Genomic DNA, 20,661 nt, shown 5'->3' with positions numbered 1-20,661 from the left:
GGGGAAAGTGGCCATGTTTTTGTAGCGCTGGATAACCCCTTTGATATTGACATTTGTGACTTCTCATAAATGCTGAGGTCTTATAAGTTTACCCAAACACTTGGCACATTAGAGTGTGATGGAAATTCTGTTTTGCCTCACTGGAGCAGAAAAGAGCTCTTAACGTGTTTATTGCAGTGGAATGTATTTTTTATTTATTACAAGGGTTCGTTACCATGCACAAACACACAGACTTGTGCTTGCTCTGTAGATGAATTAAAAGTGTCACTTATGAATTAGTGTCGTTATCAATGATAAATGTCAAAATCTAAATCAGCAGGGGATGTGATATAAAGCATATTTGCAATGTACATTTTTTTTTTTATGATGAAAACCTTAAAAAATGTGCTCCAGCAGGATCCTTTTGCATCAAGAGGTCCGGCCGAATCGAGCATGTGCGGGAACCAGCCCTCTCCGACATCTTTCCTGCACATGCTCTGTCAAGAGGCCACGATGCATATATGAATATGCATAGTGGGCGGTATCAGGGGGTGCTCCGGAACACAGGGTGGCGCCCTAAATGCTCCTAAGCCTAATTAGCATAGGGACAATTAGGGAATTGCTTCAAAGCGTGGACATGGAGGAAAGAGTTAACAGCAGCTATGGAGTGGAAAAGTAAACAGCTTGTGGGGCAAAACCTGCTGATCGTGCCGCTTTAAATTGCTGGCGTATCCCTTTTAAATTAATGTTTCGCCAGAGGTTGATTGTAGTTGAGGCACTTATTTCCTGTCTTTTGTCAAAACTTGTCAATTATGGCTATTGTAATGGCTAAAGTCTCATGAGGTTTGGTAGTTATTTAGTCCTACAGTTAATCAACTAAAATAATGAAACTATTACACTATATAGAGAGCATAACAATTGTATTGGGTTCCTGAAGAACATTTGTAGTCCTCTGTGTGATGTAGTTTTCTTTTTTCTTTTTTTTTTTCTTTTTAGTCGCTTTCCTACCTCTTGCAAAGCTTATTCACAAATCCTTACAGCATGATGCCAAGTAGCGTGGGAACTCCTCAAGTCCACCTTATAATGCACCAGCTGAATCAGTGCTATACTCAGCTTAACTGGCAACAAAACAACGTTCTTAGGTATGTGTTAGATTTGTGTGTTTAAAATGAGACACTTGAGATTTGTTTGTAGTTCCTCATGCAGACAGTCGGTGTATTTATTACATTACTGTAATATTAATGCATATATCTAAAGGGGCTGTTCTGTGAAATATATATGTCAAGACTGATGCATAATGTTAAATGAAACCTATTTCAAATGTAGAAACATTTCTAGAATATCCTGTTTGAGAGCTGTAGACCTATTAACCCCTTATGTGCCTGCTATGTTTTCATAACATCTTGCCCTCGGTTATGACAAGCAATTGGGTATCCACTCAGGAGGGTCACTAAAGCCCCTATTCCACGGGTCGTTTAAAGGAGCAATATCGTTCGTATTTGGCCGATATCGGCCGCTACTAACGATATTCGTCCCGTGGAATAGAGTGCAACGATCAGCCGACATCTTTCATGTCGGCTGATCGTTGCAGTCGCTTGTTTTTCAACATGTTGAAAACAAGCGACTGATATAGCAGTGATCTGCTGCCGTCGCTCCGTTGAATAGGAGCATCGGCAGCAGACGCTGCTATATCCTATGGGCTGCCCGGACGATCAGCGATCCCCGGTAGCCCTCCCTCCGCCCCCCCAGCAATAGCGCTCGTTTGCTCCCAGCAGCACTCGTAGCAAAAGAGCGCAATAGCGCTCTTTGCTCCAACGACGTGGAATAGGGCATTAGGCTCAGTTCAGCTGCAGTCTGCTGATATGTCCCATTGGTGTCGGCAGTTTGTCTTCATTGCACATGCAATAGGGGAGGATTATCGGAAGAGTGTGCACTGTTACATGACAACAGCAAGGTCACAGTTCAGAGAGGAAACCAGTAAGTTTCCATTGAAAGTCCCCAACATAACATTGGTATAAGTTTGGTAATAGGTTGAACTTGGTTACTACACTGAGGCTCATGTCAGCATATCATTCTACAGAAATGTCAACATGCACCTTGACCACTGGCTACACTCCAGTTTACACTGTTTAGGGCTATGTTCACACTATGTAAAAGTATGGCCGTTGTTGCCATCGGCAACAACAGCCGTACTTTGTACAGTGTGGAACACTGCCTTTTTCTGCTATGGGATCCCGGCCGCAGAGTATACATATAGTATACGCTCCGGCCGGGATCCCATACAGCGCCGCAAAGAACTGACATGTCAGTTTTCTGAAAGACCTGTCAGTTCACACAATGAAGCGAGCGGCTTCGGCCACTTGCTTCATTGTGGGCTGTGTGAAGCTCTGATGCGGGCGCCTGCTGATGCACCCACATCAGAACTCTGCGGCCAGAAAGATCATCCGGCCGGTACTACAGTACCGGCTGGGCTGATCTTTACAGAGACCGGCCTTTCCGTGACCCGGCCGGTCTCTCTCAGGATTCTTCTGTATGTTCACTATATGAGTGACCATATAAAAGCTAGTCACCAGCCAGTAGCTCAGGGCAGATTAAGAGATGAGCTTATATTTATTGCTAGAGTTTATATAATGGCCAAAATATGCTGCTTATCTTGTACACCTACAACAGCGTATCCTAAAAATATTATTAAAGGGTTACTGACAATTTAAAACTCATAAAATCTTTTTGGTTCCACACATATGCTTTTTATTCTAATTATAAGCTGAATGCATCTAAGTGTGAAGTCCTTGGGCTTTCCATACCCCCCCTCACTGCGGAAATCTCTCCAAGATAACTACCCCTTCTCCTGGACCAAATCCTTCTTAAAATACTTGGGCACACACGTCACCCCCTTATTTGAGGCTATTGTCTCGGAAAATTACTATCCATTGCTGTCGACCTTAAAAGCGGACCTTGCAAAATGGCACAAGAGAGATTTCTCGTGGATAGGCCGAATTAATATTTTCAAAATGAATGCTTTGCCACGTTTAATGTACCCATTTCAGGCTGTACCGGCTGTCCTTTCTAAAGCATACCTCTCCACTATTATGTCCCTTTTCTCCCGTTTTGTCTGGGACAATAAAAGACCACGAATCGCACACACTACACTCATTCGACCCAAAGCTAAAGGCGGTTTAGCCCTCCCTGACTGTAGAGCGTATTATCAGGCCGCTATTTTTAACAGTGTTCTGGATTGCTTCCATTTTAGACACTCCAAATTATGGGTCCTCCTGAAATCACACACTGCACCCCACGACCCAGGTTCCCTCCTGTGGTTGCCACCGGATTTGTCTTTCTCCCTAATTAATTCCCATTCCCCTCCCATCACGCGCTCCATTGCCTCTTTAAGGCTACTTTCCAGATGGTCCCCTTTCCCCTCTTTTGGACAACCGAGTTTTCCCCACATCAGACAGGCTCCCTCTTTCCTGGGCTTTACCTCACACTCGGGGGTTACCCTCTCTACTTTCCTGTCCTCCTCCGGCCTCGTTCCTTTAGATGATTTACCTTTTCCAGACACACAACCGGCTTTTCGACGTGCTCGCCATACATTTGAGGTTAACCAGCTGGCTGCTTTTGTGCGTAAACAGGGGAATACGCTTCGACTAAGGCGACCTCTCTTTCCTTTTGAATCTCTGTGTGCCGCCACCTCGCCGATAGCGAAGCCTACTTCCACTATCTACGCACTCCTTTTAGACCCACTGTGCATGGTGCCCCCTTCCTTTTTCTCAAGCTGGGAAAAGGAACTCGGCAAAACCTTCTCCTCTGAAGACTGGGAGAAAATCTTTACGCTATGCCATAAGACCTCAATGTCATGTAAGACGCACTGCACTAAGTGATTTACAAAGTGATTTCTCGCTGGTACAAAGTCGTCCTGGCTAAGATGTACCCCAATACCTCTGACCTCTGCTGGCGCTGTGGTAGCACACGGGGAACTATGTCCCACGTATGGTGGAGCTGCCCTTCACTGCAGCCTTTCTGGACTGAAGTGTTGAGGCTCATAAACCACATTACGGGTCAATCGCTACAGAACTCTGCTCAGCTTACGCTTCTCTCTCTCATACCAGGCCCGATGAGAGCCCTTCTACACTCCCTGACGTGCTTTTGCTTATAGCTGCTCGTTCTGTCATTCCCAGAAAGTGAAAGCAGTTTCTCCCCCAACAATTGCTGAATGGTGCGCTGAAGTCCACTACATACATAGAATGGAGGAACTCCTCTCGGACACCATGAACTACTCCAAAAGATACACGAAATGCTGGCACCCTTGGCTAACTTTTGTTATTGCGGTTATTCTATTATTTCAGGTGTGAATTTCTATTCTCGATATCCTCAGAGGCCATAAGACCGGAATACCTACATTTTCTCTGGATAGTAATCCAAGGGACCTCCTTCCTTTTCCCTCTTTGTCCCTTTGTCTTGACTGTTGTCTGTCATCTTCCCACCCCACCCCTGGTTTCATGTTTTTGTATATTTTTGGAGAAGTTATACAGCTCTCACATTGTGCCTATTCTGCCTTGGCATATATATCTCACAAACCGTTAACCATTGGACTTTTGATGTGGTTTGTTGCTGTGAACTTGCATTGTGACACTCCTGCACTTCTTTATTGTTCTGTATAAATTTCAATAAAAAAGATTATAAGTAAAAAAAAATATATATATTTTTGGTTGGCAGTCTTTGCGTTTATATTTTTAATAGTTTACTTATGTATACTTGCAGGCTGAAGCAGATGCTGAATGATATGTGTCAGCAGCAGGAAAACTTTCAACAAAATAGCCAGCAGAGGCAAGAGAGAAGTAGCAGCGTACCACCTCCATCCTCCCCTAATATATTTAATAATTTCAGTTTCCTCCCTCCTCCAATGAATATGTTTAACATGCCTACATTTGGAAACTTTCCTAACCTGATGCCAGGTATTTTTCATTATGATTTGCTATGTCTATTTGCTTGAGTAGATTCTTTGTGTTGAAAGCTATGATTTGGTGGTGTATTTAATTTGCCTCATTTTGTTTTTAACATAGGCGTGAATTTTAATCCAGCCTTTCAGCCCGGTATAGGAGACCTTACTCGTAATTCTGCTTCTCAGCCTGATATACCACTCCAGCCTCATGATCCAAATACTTCAGGGAAAACAGAGTACATGGCTTTTCCTAAGCCTTTTGAAAGTACTTCATCCAGTACAGCAGATAAGCAAAGGTACTGTTCTATTTATTTTCAATTACAAACAAATGTATAAATGTGTAAAATTCCTTATTGTATTGAGTTGAGCAATAGCTGTTTATGACTGGTACAATACTGATACTGACTTTGTAAAACGAGAGTGTAAATCTCCCAGTTTTTTTAACTGAGCTCTTTAATGGTGCATTTACAGAGATTTATCTGACAGATCTTTGAAGCCAAAGCCAGGAACAGACTATAAACAGAGAAGAGGTCATAAAGAAAAGACTGGGATCTATCCTCTTTTCAAATGCATTCCTGGCTTTGGCTTAAAAAAATCTGTCTGTGTAAACGCACCATTTCACGGTGGAGAGGTATGTATAAAATTTTAATATTTTTTTCACACCGTCATCAGCCATTGGCCAGGCATCTCTATTACATGTAGCGATACACGCCCGATGATTTTAAGATTGGAATAAACAACAACGGTCATCTGATTGATTGTTTTCTTTATTACACAGAGCAGTAATCTGCTGAATCAGCCTTATTTGGCAGATTATTGCTTTGTGTAATAGGGCCCTACCTATATAAGAGTCTCTTAATAGATAACATGCAGACATATTGGAAATAGGTGTTTGAATAGTGTATTGTAACTTGGCAAGAGTTTTCCCCCTTTTTTATTTTTATTTTTTTTTGTCATTTATATATTACATAATATTGCCTGTCTTTGCTGATGGGTTGTGCTATTTGGCAATTGGCTTAGATTAGATGGAAAATAGCTTACATTGTGTTTTATTTGCATTGTGTTTGTTTTTCTTCCAATAGTAGTTTGATTTACTAAATTTGACTATAGGATATACTAGAAAATGTACCCGGCTCTGCCCAGGTATAAAGTGTCAGTGTGTTAATTAGATTTGTTCCAAGGTCGCCCAGAAGGCCAATCTATGCCCTTGTTTTTTTTTTGTTTAAGTGGAAATCACCAGGAGCCCTATATATCCCTTTATACGCTATATACCCCGACAGTTCTGCACTGTTATGTAAATTGTAACTTATGCACATTAGAAATAAACTAAAAACTTTAAAATCCTAAATACCTAATAGCCAAACTGAGGTTCACGTGATCAGACTTTATACAGAGCCTGGTTATATACAACATTGGTAGTTTTATATACAGCCTGGTTATATACAAAGATTGGCTGCGTAATATACATCCTGGTTATATGCAACCTTGGCAGTGTTATACAGTACACAGCCTGGTTTATGTACAACATTGGTAGTGTTATACGGTACACAGCCTGGTTATGTAAAACATTGGTAGTGTTATACAGTACACAGCCTGGTTATGTACAACATTGGTAGTGTTATACGGTACACAGCCTGGTTATGTACAACATTGGCAGTGTTATGCTGAGCCTGGTTACATACAATATTGTCAGTGTTATATACAGCCTGGTTATATGCAACATTGGCAGTGTTATACAGTACACAGCCTGGTTATGTTACAACATTGGTAGTGTTATACAGTATACAGCCTGCTATACAACATTAACAGTGTTATACTGAGCCTGGTTATATACAACATTGGCAGTGTTATATACAGCCTGGTGCCCTCTTAGGCACTACCTTTCATTCTTGGTAAGGACAACACAGAAGAGGTTTCAAAGTTTCTAAAACTGTATATTGCAACCAATCAGATTCCAGCTCCCTGTGAAAATGAAAGTAGTAATCGTATTGGTTGCTAAGGCTCCCAATTGTCATTTCAGCTGCAGCACTAATTATATCACCTGTGTGTGCAGTGTGGAGATTTTCCCATTCATCTCTATGGGGCGCCGCTTTTCCCCCTCTCCTCCTGTACATCTGGCAAGGACTAGACCTTCGCTATAACCTTCCCGGGCACCTAATGTATCTGTGGGCCAAATTTGGGATCAAACGGTTCAGGCGTTTGGAAGTCTATACGAGACAGACAGACTTTCATTTTTATGATATAGATTAATAACTTAGTCAGCAAGTTACACATACTCTTCTGCTTCCCTTATGTTCTGCATGTCTATATGTTTTGTTTGTTGTTCCCTTTGCATTACCTAAAACTGCATTACAATCTCCCTCAGAACCTCCCCTAAAGCAGCTGAAGATGGAGAACACAGCAGAGGTCACAGATTAGAAAGCCAGAATAAGGACCAAGGTAAAACATCTCCCTTTATGGACTCTAGACTCTCAGCCTTTGGAAACTCTGTCAAGCAACTGAGGCAGTACGATGAAGAGTCTGTGGAGAGTCTGAGCAGTATGCCTGATCCAGCAGATCCCACAACAGTGACTAAAACATATAAATCTCGTAAAGCTTCAGCCCAGGCGAGCCTGGCGTCCAAGGACAAAACTCCAAAGACAAAGAATAAGAAGAGAAAAATTTTCCATCATAAAAGTAAAGGATTGAAGAACCATGGTATATTTTATAGTTTTGTCTGACAAAACAAAATTCACTAAAAAGGGTTTTTAAGTGAAAAAATATTTTACTGTTTAATTTTTTCACAGATCTCTACGGTGTAGGTGTCTTCAGTGCTCCTAAATCTAAGGAAAGCAGCAGCAAACATGCACGACTGAGGAGGTGACCGAAGCAAATCCCAGCTGTGATCACATAGAAAGACTGAGGAAGGATAATAGAACTGCTGATATTTCTTCAGGTACTTTTTTTTCTGTTTTTTAAAGTGTAACTGTCATTTCAAAATCATGTCATTGCAAAAATCAGTAGTAAGGGTACAAACCCACACACCGTATATGCAGCAGATACGCAACAAATACACAGCAGATTTGATGCTGTGTTCAGTTATTTAGATTTAATCTGCTGCGTATTTGCTGCGTATCGCAGCAGTAAATACGCTGCGTGTACGGTGTGTGTGTTTGTGCCCTACAAGAGATTTTAAGAAACTCTGTAATATGTTTTATTAGGCAATAGGGATGCACGATGCACCAAAATATTGATACTACTATCGATATTTTCGGGGAAAATACTGTTCGGTACCAGGATTTCCTGGTATCGATACTTTAAAGGACAACTCCGACGAACTTTTTTTTAAGCTTATTTAACACACATTACAAAGTTATATAACTTTGTAATTTGGTTAAATACCCGGTCTGGCCCCCTTCCCCCACTTTCGGGACCCCCAACCCCCCCCCATCCCCCCCCCCCCTTCCCGCCCGGAAGTAAAAGAATGTATACATTACCTATTACGATCGTCACGGTCCTCTTCTCCCGGGCGGCATCTGGTGACTGATTGGCTGAGGTTGCTGGAAGCCATGTGATGCGCTCCAGTGCAAGCGCACTGGCAGCCTTTTCCATCCCCAGGACCCGGAAGTCATAGACATCGCTGGACGGCGGTGACGGTGAGGCGGACGGCGGGCGAATGGAGTGGCGATCGTCACCGGAGGGATGGTGAGTATGGTGTCTGGTTTTTTTTTTTGGGGGGGGGGGGGGGGTCCCGCCGGAGTTGTCCTTTAAGCTGTGTAATAAAGCAACTTGACATAAAGTATAGAGCAGAGCGGCCGGCGGTTAACTAAGCGCCGACCATGTTCTCCGAGTGCTGCCTCCTGGTGTCCACCTCCCTCCCGCCCCTCCCTCCGCTCACAGCAGCATTACGTTCTAATAGCCGGCACACAGTGATGGCATGTGCCAGGTATGTACTGTGTAGATGCCGCTGTCACAACTGACAACAGCATCTGACAACTGAATCGCTCCAGAAATGGTGGTGGTGGGGGGGTGGCGGGGAATGTCGGCTACTATGTGTACAGATCCCCGCTGCTAATGACTGCGGCCCGTCACACCTCAGGCTCTTCTTCTTGGAATGCCGGTGTGAGGAGCTCCGTCTGGGGGAAGTGACCTGCCCGGCAAGTAACCCTTTCCTGTCTGTCTGCTTTCGGATTGCCTTGCCTGCCTCTGTCTCCAGCTGCTCCTAGAGTGTGAAGTACTTATGCAGCATGAAGGATGAGAGGGATGAGGGGGCAGTGAGACCGGTATAGGCATCTTCATTAGCAGCTGACAGCAGCCGTGTGCAGGCATGGTTGATCTGTGTATGGAGCAACTACAGCATCTGCCCGGCTCACATAATCACCCCTGCCCCAGCACAGGGCTCCTGTCAGCTGCCCGGCTCACATAATCACTCCTGCTCCTGTCAGCTGCCCGGCTCACATAATCACCCCTGCTCCAGCACAGGGCTCCTGTCAGCTGCCCGGCTCACATAATCACCCCTGCCCCAGCACAGGGCTCCTGTCAGCTGCCCGGCTCACATAATCACCCCTGCTCCAGCACAGGGCTCCTGTCAGCTGCCCGGCTCACATAATCACTCCTGCTCCTGTCAGCTGCCCGGCTCACATAATCACCCCTGCTCCAGCACAGGGCTCCTGTCAGCTGCCCGGCTCACATAATCACCCCTGCTCCAGCACAGGGCTCCTGTCAGCTGCGGAGTTTGAAGAAGTTCTGTATCATTTTGAAACCTTCTAAACAATGAAAATGCAGGGCAGCAACCTAAATATAGCTTGTTCAGGTTGCATATATTCTTAGTAATATTTATTTCAGTGACACAACTAAAAAGGTCATTTAGCTTGCAGTCACTGATTTGAGTTTTGAGCATGTCAAGACTTTTCTTGCCGAATTCTTAATATATGGTCAAGCCTACCTTCTTAAATACAGTTAATTAAAATTTCCAGGTTTAAAAATAGTTTAAGATACCTTGCACTTGAAAGAGTATTCCTAGAATATGCTATCTTTGTATGGTTGGTCTGGGACCCCAATGATGCTAAGAAAGATTCAGTCTGTCCTGTCTGGACCCTAAGAAAGAAGGGACTGCAGCATGATTATTAAAGTGAATTGAATTGATTATTAAAGTGAAACTGTCACCCTCCTCCCCTTACACTCACTTCATTTTATCGGGGGCAAGAATCCTATTCTCCTGCATATTCGGAGAACTACTGAACAAATAATGTAAGTAATACACTGATCTGTTCAACATTTATATCACTAATTTATACTGCCCTCATTTAAGGTGGCACAAATCTAGTTACAGATTCCCTTTAAGCTGCAGAGGCTGTAGCATGAAAATAACCAAAATTTATTTTATAAATATCTATGGAGAAAATGTTTTTATCACCTTTAATAGGTGCAGAGCAAGGATAAAAAAAATGCTTTTAAAAGGTGTCCTTAGCCTTGAAAGTTTAAACTTTAAATTTACTTCGCAGAGGCAGGAAGTGACTTTTCTATGTTTGAAGCTTTGCGGGATACCATTTACTCTGAAGTTGCCACACTGATTTCTCAAAATGAATGCCGTCCACATTTTCTTATTGAGCTCTTCCATGAACTGCAGCTTCTGAATACTGACTATCTTAGACAGAAAGCACTTTTTGCTCTTCAGGTAAGATTCCCTGTGCATTGCTGATTGTGTCATTTGATATATTTCTAAGATTGATAAGGGACAAGTAAGATTGCGAGGGGGTTCTGATCTCCGTACACCCCCCCCCCCCCCTCACACACACACACACACACACACACACACACACACACCCGACAATCTCCAGATCATCCCCTATCTCCTTTGTTAGGAATACAGCTGCAGGTATGGCATGTGACCCATGGCATATTCATTTCTATGGAGCCATCTATCCTGTTGATAGGGGACAAGTTAGTTTTGCCAGGTAAAGCCCATGTACAAGAGTAGTGCTATTCCTTTTAAAAACAAAATAATAAGAAAAAAAAAACGTATTTTATATGACCTTTTTAAGGCTCATAAATACATATTTTTAGGACATTGTGACCAGACGTGTCACAGAAGCTGCAGACAAGAAAACATGACAGTACTAAGCCTGTGGAGTCCATTGGGTGGATGGCATCTAACTCTGAGCTTACACCAAGTGAAAGTCTGGCTACAACAGATGATGTATGTATTTCTGTTTTTCTCTTTTCCTTTACTCAGAATGAACAGTTTTTTTGGAGCTTCTAACACTTGTGAAGGCACATTTAAAAAGTTGCATTAATAATGTAGTTTCAGCAAATTCAGCTTATTGATTGCATAATGTTATATGGTCTTTTAATATCAGTTCTGTCATTTCCTCTTATTTTGCGAGATCACAGCTTGGGCTTGTTTAATCAGAACCTTTTATTATTTACTTTTGGTCCACCAGGTACATGGCTGGTTAAAACAAATAGCTCTAAATAGGTGTTAAAGGAGCAGTGTGCGCTAAACTTTAATTCACAAAATAACACACTACAAAGTTATACAACTTTGTTATGTGTTATGTAAGTGAATTGCCCTCTTCCCCGTGTTCCCCCCCACATGCGCTAGACCCGGAAGTGTGGTGCATTATACTTACCGCATTCATGTCGACCCCCGTCCGCCATCTTGTGACAATGACGTCATCTTCAGGAGGCCGGCCGGACCGCTCCAAAGCACAGTAATGCTCAGCCAATCGCGGCTGAGCAGCTGATGACGCACCAGAGGGGGACCGGCATGAGGGACAGCTGGGTTTAACACGAATGCCGTAAGTATAATGCACCACACTTCCGGGTCTAGCGTGGGTGGGGTGGGGAACACGGGGAAGGGGGCCATTCACATACATAACACACATTACAAAGTTGTATAACTTTGTAATGTGTGTTATTTTGTGAATAAATGTTTAGCACCACACTACCCCTTTTGAAGGGGAACTCCGGATAGGAAAAACTTTGTTTTCTACTAAAAGTACATTAATAGTTAAATATATGTGTCTATACAATGTATTACCGTATCTGTACGGTTCTGGCCACACTGGTAGCTGATAGAAATCCAGGAAGTGGGAAAAAAATGGCCCCTGTGCAAATCCACATTGTCTCCTGCTCCCTCTCCAACCCCCCAGGAGACAAATCTTCCATGCCTCTGTCTGACATTGTGTGTGTTTGCTGAGATCAGGCTAATGATGCAGACAGGGAGTGATGTCACAGGAGGCTTGGCTGGATCCCCCAACCCCCTGAGTGATTCCCCATCTCTGACCAGCCAGAAGCAGGTGTTGCACTGATTTCTCTAATTGTGCAGAATGTGTGCAGTGAAACTTAGGGCTGTGTTCACAAAAATGATGCATTAGGAGTTCAGACTCCAATTAGCTTTCAAAACATTTGAATTTTTAATTATAGGATATTCAAGGTTAAGTCATATGTTAATTGAAACCCTGCTTAGATATTGTGCTACTGACCATATATCATAGGCACTTGTACCCACATTCCACGAGACACTGTATTCTCCCCTAAACTAAATCTAGGCAGGAATATTCCATAAAACATCATGCAATGGAGCATGCCTTTTTTCCTTACAGAAATTATATAAATCAGTGACAAAAAAACATATTGGGTTTATGTGTAAACACCAAGGTGCGGTTTAGGGCATATGGCAGGCAGTGGGCAGCATATTACGGATCTTTAACCCATAGCTGCACCAGGACGTTACTGAACGTCCTGGTGCCGCTATGGGAGTTCATAGGGGGGGTCGCGCGGGCTGAATTGCCGCGATCCCGGGTGCCGCATGTAGCCCGGGATCGCGGCTATTAGCGTGCACGGTCCGATCGCCGTGCCTGCTAATTAAGTACTTAGAAGCAGCTGTCAAAGTTGACAGCTGCTTCTAAATACTTGCCCATCTCCATACCCGGTGGTCTAGTGGGGGGATCGCCCCCGTGGCACGATTGCAGGGGGGGGGGGGTGATCCCCGCATCCATCCCGGGCCGGGGTCTGCGCCGTAATGGTGCTGATCCCGGCTCGGCATTCTATTGCTTTCGGCTGCAGCAGCCGAAAGCAATAGAACACTGATCTTATGGATTCATGCAGTATAACTATACTGCATGGATCTCTATGAGAGATCAGAGTGCATATACTTGAAGTCCCCCAGGGGGGCTTTTAGTGTATGTGTAAAGTAAAAGAAAAATGTATTTTTAATAACACAAAGCCCCCTCCCCTAATAAAAGTGTGAATCAACCCCCTTTCCCCATTTTATAAAAATAAATAAACAACATGTTGCTATCGCCCCGTGCGCAATCGCCCGAACTATTGATTTATCACATTCCTGATCTTACACGGTAAACGGCGTAAGCGTAAAAAAAATTCCAAAGTGCAAAATTGCGCATTTTTAGTCGCATTAAATCCAGAATAATTGTAATAAAAAGCGATCAAAAAGTCGTATATGCGCAATCAAGGTACCGATAGAAAGAACACATCATGGCGCAAAAAATGACACCTTACATAGCCTCATAGACCAAAGGATAGAAGCGCTATGAGCATGGGAATAGGAGCGATTTTAAGGAACATATATTTTCTTTAAAAGGTTTTAATTTTTTACAAGCCATCAAATAAAAGTTATACATGTTACATATCATTGTAATCATAACAACTTAAAGTGACACTGTCACCCCCTTATGCATTCTGACATCTCTACACATGTGTAAAGGGTAAATTTAGCGGTTTTCATACCTTATTTTATATCATACGTCATGGTGCTTGTTCAAGTAAAAAGTCATCTTTTATCAACCGCCCCCCTCACCAGCCATTGGAACAGGCTGTCCTAAAGGTCTAGGCCCCACCCTCTATGGCTGCCAAGGGGGTGGGGTCAACTGTGGCATTGTGGGCCATAGTTTCATAATCGAATACAGTAATATTTCTATTACTAGTTAATAGTCTTTTTTTGTGTTTCTGTTCATTAGGGCCGTATGTATATCCCTTAATTTATCTGGCTTTACTTTTTTACTTTTAGGAAATGTTTTGCAAAAAACTCAACTGGTCCAGCTTGCAATGAAGGGTGATCAAAATGACGGGGATAACTTAAGCAATTATCAACATCTTCCAATTTTGAGCCTTTTGCTACTGATGATCTTGGTAGGCGTTCTCTTTTTACATAAGTGTTGCATTTGTTGTGCTTACTAGCCATGCCTGTTGCAGCAATGTCTGTCTTCATACTGTGTTGTCCATTTATTTTCAGGTAACACAGTGATTCATTTAGATCAAGCATTGGCAAGAATGAGAGAATATGAGCGCATGAAACTTGAGAGTGAAAATAATTTAGCAACTGACTCTTGCAATAAACCTTAACAATGCTGCAACTAACTTAGAAGGTAAATGCTCAAGCTCACAGAATATTGTCAGTGAAGATTTCAACCAAGCTGTATAAACCTACATTGGCAGCACTACTTCCTTACCCTAGTGTATATTGGAGCATAATGGCACTTCATCCTCACACCATTTAATTTAAATGAAAGGCTAGATATTTACCTAAACATTTTGTTATAATGCCAAAAAGATATAACTATAGCAAAGGGACATATCAGCCCCTTGAATGATGTCCTGCGCTGTTCACTTGGCCCTCAAATTCATAAATTTATAGCTTGCACCATCTGCATGGATAGTGACATTTACTATGATAGCTGAGACTTGCACCAACAGCTTAGATCTCAGACTGCTATGATTTTAGAGTTTTAAAGGGGTAGTGCAGCGTTTCAAAATTATTCACTAATAACACACCTTACAAAGTTATACACTTTGTAATGTATGTTATGTTAGTGAATGGCCCCCTTCCCCCCTGGAAACACGCCATACTAGACATGACCAATACCGACACACTGTGACTGAATAACGCTGCCATACGGGTAAATACAACCCTGCAGGTAAACAGGAGACTACAGGTATACAGGACCCCAAAACTATACACTACAGGTGCACGGGACCTCACACAAAACTATATACTACAGGTATACAGGACCCCAAACTTTACACTACAGGTATAAAGGACCCGAAAACTATACACTACAGGTATACAGGACCTCCACCATCTATATACTTCAGGTATACAGGACCTCCACCAACTATATACTACAGGTATACAGGACCCCAAACTATACACTACATGTATACAGGAACTCCACCAACTGTACACTGCAGGTATACAGGACCTTCCTCAACTATACACTACAGGTATACAGCCCCCCCCAACTACACACTACAGGTATACAGCCCCCCCCAACTATGCACTACAGATATGCGAGACCCCTAAAAACTATACATTGTGGTTATACAGAACCCCTCCTACTATGCACTACAGGTATACACTAATTCCACTGATTAACTCAGATGAAACAATACCTTTAGCTTGGCCTCCTGGGCACCTTAGAACAAATCTAATTAACACACTGACACTTTATACCCGGGCAGCGCCGGGTACATTTTTAGTGTGTGTTATTTAGTGATTAATTTTGAAACGACGCACTACCCCTATAACCAATTACATGCTAGGGTTGCATTCAAGTCATTAGCCAGATGGACCAGAGCTCTGTCTGTCACTGATCAGTGCCACCGCTGTACAATTACAGGATGCCAATGTGCATGAACCTAATAGGCCAGTGCCTCATAAACTGCCAGCCCATTTTACACTGACTGGGCAGAATGTGCTGCAATGCAGTAAAGGAAGTGAAAGTTTTATAGAATAAAGGTCCAAAGTAGCTTTTAGGAGGTTGTTCAGTCAAAACTAACTTGTCCCCTGTCCTCTGGATAGGGGACAAGTAAGAAATTGCAAGGTGAACGACCTCTGTAACCCTCACCAATCTCCATATTGGCCTCATGACTTCTTTGTTATGAATACAGTCACAGGCTTAAGTTAGTTATGGTTAGGGGACAAGTTAGTATTGCCTGGACAACCTCTTTAACCTTTTAGGTGTTAAAAGATAACTTTATATTATGCACAAACAAATGTGTAATCCCTTCTTGACCAAATGTTTTACAGCTTCACTGCAGAATCAGGACATGATGCATTTTGTAAATGAGGTTGCACCACATCTCTTTTTACATACAGTAGAGGGCACAGTTTTCGAAATGTGCTGAAACATTGTAGCCACTTTGTAATATGTTTAGGCTTACAAGTGTGTATTGTGATGGTTGTTGACTGGAGTTATCAATGCTCTTATTCACTAATTTTTTGGAAAATTATGTATACATTTTAGCCCTACACTGTCTAGTGTACTGTCTAGTTATTGCAGCTCTCATTAAATTCAGATAAAGCTGAGCTGCAGCAACTCGTGCTGTCACTACACCATTCTTTGTGTATGGGTGCAATAGCTTCCCCAAACAGCTGATTGGTGGGGGCGCTGGCACCCTGCTGTTCAGATATTGATAGCATATCCAGTGGATAGGTCATCAGTATTATACAACTAGTTTAAATCTAGGGCTACACTACAGTTTTTGTAGCACTATTGATGACAATCTGGTGAACCTGTAATAGTGCAGAAGGTTGCATAAAACTTAATTCATTGGTTTGGACTAGAAGTTGTAGCTAAAATGCTTGACCGTAGATTCTGCTTGGTTCAAATAAAGCTTGGCATGTGAAGAAAATACCTTAATTATTCCTAGTGTCATTGTTGTAGTTCTGTAGTGGAGTTAGAGCACACAGAAATACTGAATAACTGTATAATAATTGATTTAGAATTTTTCATAAGTTTCTGAAAAAAATCTCTCATAAGGACGTAAGTTGTAAATACATTCCTTGAGTTATTTAATTTCAAACAGGCTCTGAAGAGGGTGGTCACAGCAGATTGTTCAATGAAGATGGATCTGGAGTTCCTTGCCCACGTATCGATACTCAGCAGCTTGACCGACAAATAAAGGCAATTATGAAAGAAGTCATTCCATTTTTAAAGGTGAGAAAAGCTTCCACACTTTACCATATGCATTTATTGTAAGGTGGGACATAAATTCTTTGTTGTAAATCTATTTAGTAACACAAAATTCATTTAAAAAAAAAACCCACAATTTTGCACACACAATGGCCTCCCAGCACGATTACTTAGCGGTTTTATTGGCTCTTTTTATTTGAGGGAACGTCTAGTTGATTGGCACTCACATCATGAAGTAATCTTCAAGTAATCTTCAATTACTAATTTACATCTACCCTAAAAGACAGAAAGAGTGCTGTGGTAGAATAGGTGAGTCTATGCAATATTAAGCTTGAGATTTTATAGTGTGTGCTGCAGATTGATGCTGAACTCTTGTGTTCAGGAGGAGACAGGCTGTGTTACTTATAACACTCCACACCATGGGTCTCCAAACCGTCCCTCCAGCTGTTGCAAAACCACAATACCCATCATGCCCGGACAGCTAAAGCTTTGGATTTTGCTGTCCAGGCATGCTGGGAAATGTAGTTTTGCAACAGCTGGAGGGCCGGAGTTTGGAGACCCACGCTCTACACTGTGAGTCCGACTACAGAATGTTTGTGTCACTTGCATATAACTCTGAGAAGAGCCAGGGCAGTGATGAGAGACTTGTTTTACACAATGTCTCTTTCACCCTGGGAAGCCAATCTAAAGGGGTTATCCAGAAAGTGTGTCTTTCTGGGACTCAGTTGGTATGTGGTATTGCAGCTCAGCTCCACTGAAGTGAATGGAGCTGAGTTACAGTACTACAAGTAGAACAGTACAGGGGTGGTGCTGTCTTTGCAACAAAGTAGCATAAGTAGTTTTTTTTTTTTTTTTTTTGCTAATCCTGGATAACCCTTTTAACAATACCCATTATTTAAAATAAATAAATAAAAAACTTAGATGTGTGTCATTAGTGGCTTATTCATTCATATGTTTGCCTATTTTACGCATCAGCTTTCAACTGCATAATACATAGTGTCCGTCCTTGTATTTTCTTCTTTGACCGCTTTTTGGCCATCTTATTATCCTCCTTTTGCGGTTCAGCAGAATATAAGGGGTGTTAGCTTCATCTAGGATGACGTCTGCCCTCACTGTGCTTGGCATACTTGCTGTATTTCGTTCTAGCTCTGCTTTTGTCATCAATGAAGATGTATTGACAACAGACAGAGTAGCGGAAAACCTATAGAACAGCGACAGTCAATGGCTACTTGTAGAACTATAAAATACAAACAGAAAACAACTTAGAAAAAAAACAAAGCGATTTACAAATATGTTATATGTGAATACCTCTGTTCAAATGTACAAAGTTGTTTTTAATGACAGTTCCCATATTCTTTATAATGACATGACCAGATCCCTAAAGGGATGGACCAGTCGAATAGATTTAGCTTCAGCATGATAAAATGAAGTTACTATAATTTTGTGCAATTTTTGAGATCTCGAATTTGCTAAAATTCTCAGTATTAAAATCCACTTCATTCCATACCCTTCATGCTCACAATTTACACTCTTTTGCCTATATCACTTTAAAAGGTTATTTCCATCTTGTCAAATGATGGTATATTGCTAGAGTATGCCATTAGTTTGTCATTGGTGGTTACTGACCTCTGGTCCCCCACCAATCCCAAGAATGAAGTGGATGCAGCCTAGTGCCTTGTCCCCTTCTAATTTTTTTGGGCATACAGGGACGCTCCCAGCCATTTGGCCCTACATCCTGCCTGCTGAAAAAATGTGAAGGGCCCCCAGCACTGCATCCTCCTTATTCTCAAGAACAGAGTCCAATAGGTGGGAACCCTACCAATTATAGTGATATGCCCTTAATGTCTAGGTGCCATTTGTATTATTGTCAGGTCCTCCCGTTGCAATGGGCACCATGAAGTGCCCATTGTATGAGATTGTATGGAAATGGTAGTACTAAATCTTCAGAATCATTTACATCAAACTTCTTTTGAGTGTCGGTTGTTGTAGGCTGTAGTATGTTCGGACCCAAAGCCTATGCCCAGTATACGGTTTGTGCATATCCAACGACAAGTATATGTGGAAGCCACTGGCTAAGGGAAATAGTTTGATGTTTAATATTTTCTTTCCTTTTATCAGCCATTTACAGCTGTTTCTCTGAGTTCTCCTTTCAGAGGAGGTGATCAATATGTATGTGACACTAATCTGTGCTACACATCACCATATTTTGGCCTTTTTGTAACTGAGCTTCTAAAGCTTGATAAATTTGGTAAATTTGCCAAGATGTAGCCATAAAGATTCCGTATAAGTGGGTGGCATTTTACGTATAAATTTCACCTTGCCCCCCTCATTTATTTTTGAAGACACGCCTGCAGGAGAACTTGGAGAAGGTGAGAATAGTTCCTTTCTTTTATAAATGGGTGCATTGTGTCAATTGTTCACCTGCCTATTGCCTTTTGCTGAAGCTTGTTCTTTGTGTGTTTGCAGGAACACATGGAAGAAGTGTGCTCTCCTCATCTCCTGACATCCATCAGGAGAATGGTTCTAACCCTAACCCAGCAGAATGATGAGAGTAAAGAATTTGTGAAATTCTTTCACAAACAACTAGGCAGCATCTTACAGGTATGTAATCATATGCTTTATAGCGTCTGCTGCATACAGTGGAAACTTCCCTGTCCCATCTCCAAAGCTCCTGTCTCTAGTGAGAGAGCTAGTGCCATTGATTTGGATTGTGTGGATTGTGCTGCCTGGGTGGGGCTTTTTGACCTAAGCGCCACTTACCCCACCCACAGTGGCACCATAGACCCTGCCCCTCCATGACATCATATCCGTTTAGGCCTCAACGGCCATTGAGACGGGCTGGCTTAAAGGTCTATGCGTGGATTAGGTCACAGAGGGGGCAAGGTGGGGATGTGGACGGGGCTAAGTGGTGCTGCGCCCGTGAAGCCCCATTCAGGTAGCACAATGCGCAGATGATAAAAGATCACTTTTTACTGGAACAAGCACCATGACGTATGATATAAAATAGGGTATGCAAACCGCAAAATTTAGCCTCTACATCTGTGTAGAGAAGTCATAATGCAAAAAGGGGTGACAGTGTCACTTTTACTTCTGTAAAACACCTGTTAATAAACTTAATAAATGTCATTATGAATATGCCTCATGGGTGTTACTAGCATACAGGCCCCTTAAATAACATCCAGAATTCAGCTAGTCCCTAAAATCAGATTTTAAATATTTTGAAAATTGCTGCCAAAGATGAAAACTTTCTAACAATGTTTAACCCTTTCCCAACAAATAACGTAAATGTATGCCATGGAAGGTTTAATGACCCATGGCATACATTAATGTCATTAAGTCCCAGGGCTCTATGATGTGAGCGAGCTGAGCTGGCTTCACAGAAGGTGTGGACTGGCTGCTATTAGTGTGGATGCAGATAACACTGATCAATTTCTATGCAATCTAATGACTGCATGTACTAGTTAAAAAGTGTAAAAATTAAAATAAGTTTTTAAAAAATAACAAAAAGCCTCAATAAAAGTTTACAATTTTACAAATAAAACCTAAAAATAAACAAACATGTTTGAGATCGAAGTGTGCGTAAATATTCGATCCAGTAAAATATATCAATAGCATTTGTGCACTGTGAACAGCATAGATGAAAACAAACGCCTGGATTGCCGGAAAAAAAAAAAGTGATAAATTCCAGTCTACATAAAGGTGATATCAATAAAAACTAGAGATTGTGGTGCAAAAATAACACTTAAAGCACTATTGCTCTTAGAAAGTGAGGATGAAAAAAAACGTAAATGCAAAAATGAAAATTGGCTCTGTCTTTTAATGGCAAAA

The 20,661-nt window shown here is 42.0% G+C and overlaps 1 pseudogene; it reads left to right on the top strand.

Annotated features, from left to right (window-relative positions):
- Window positions 1-975: 975 nt before the first annotated feature.
- The window catches only part of LOC138775222 (pericentriolar material 1 protein-like), a 30,669-nt pseudogene continuing 10,983 nt past the window's right edge, over window positions 976-20,661 (top strand).

This window comes from Dendropsophus ebraccatus, unplaced genomic scaffold (genome assembly GCF_027789765.1).
Source record: "Dendropsophus ebraccatus isolate aDenEbr1 unplaced genomic scaffold, aDenEbr1.pat pat_scaffold_1421_ctg1, whole genome shotgun sequence".
Classification (NCBI taxonomy): Eukaryota; Metazoa; Chordata; class Amphibia; order Anura; family Hylidae; genus Dendropsophus; species Dendropsophus ebraccatus.
The sequence above is the reverse complement of the archived record's forward strand: the minus strand, read 5'-3'. Positions and strand labels throughout refer to the sequence as shown.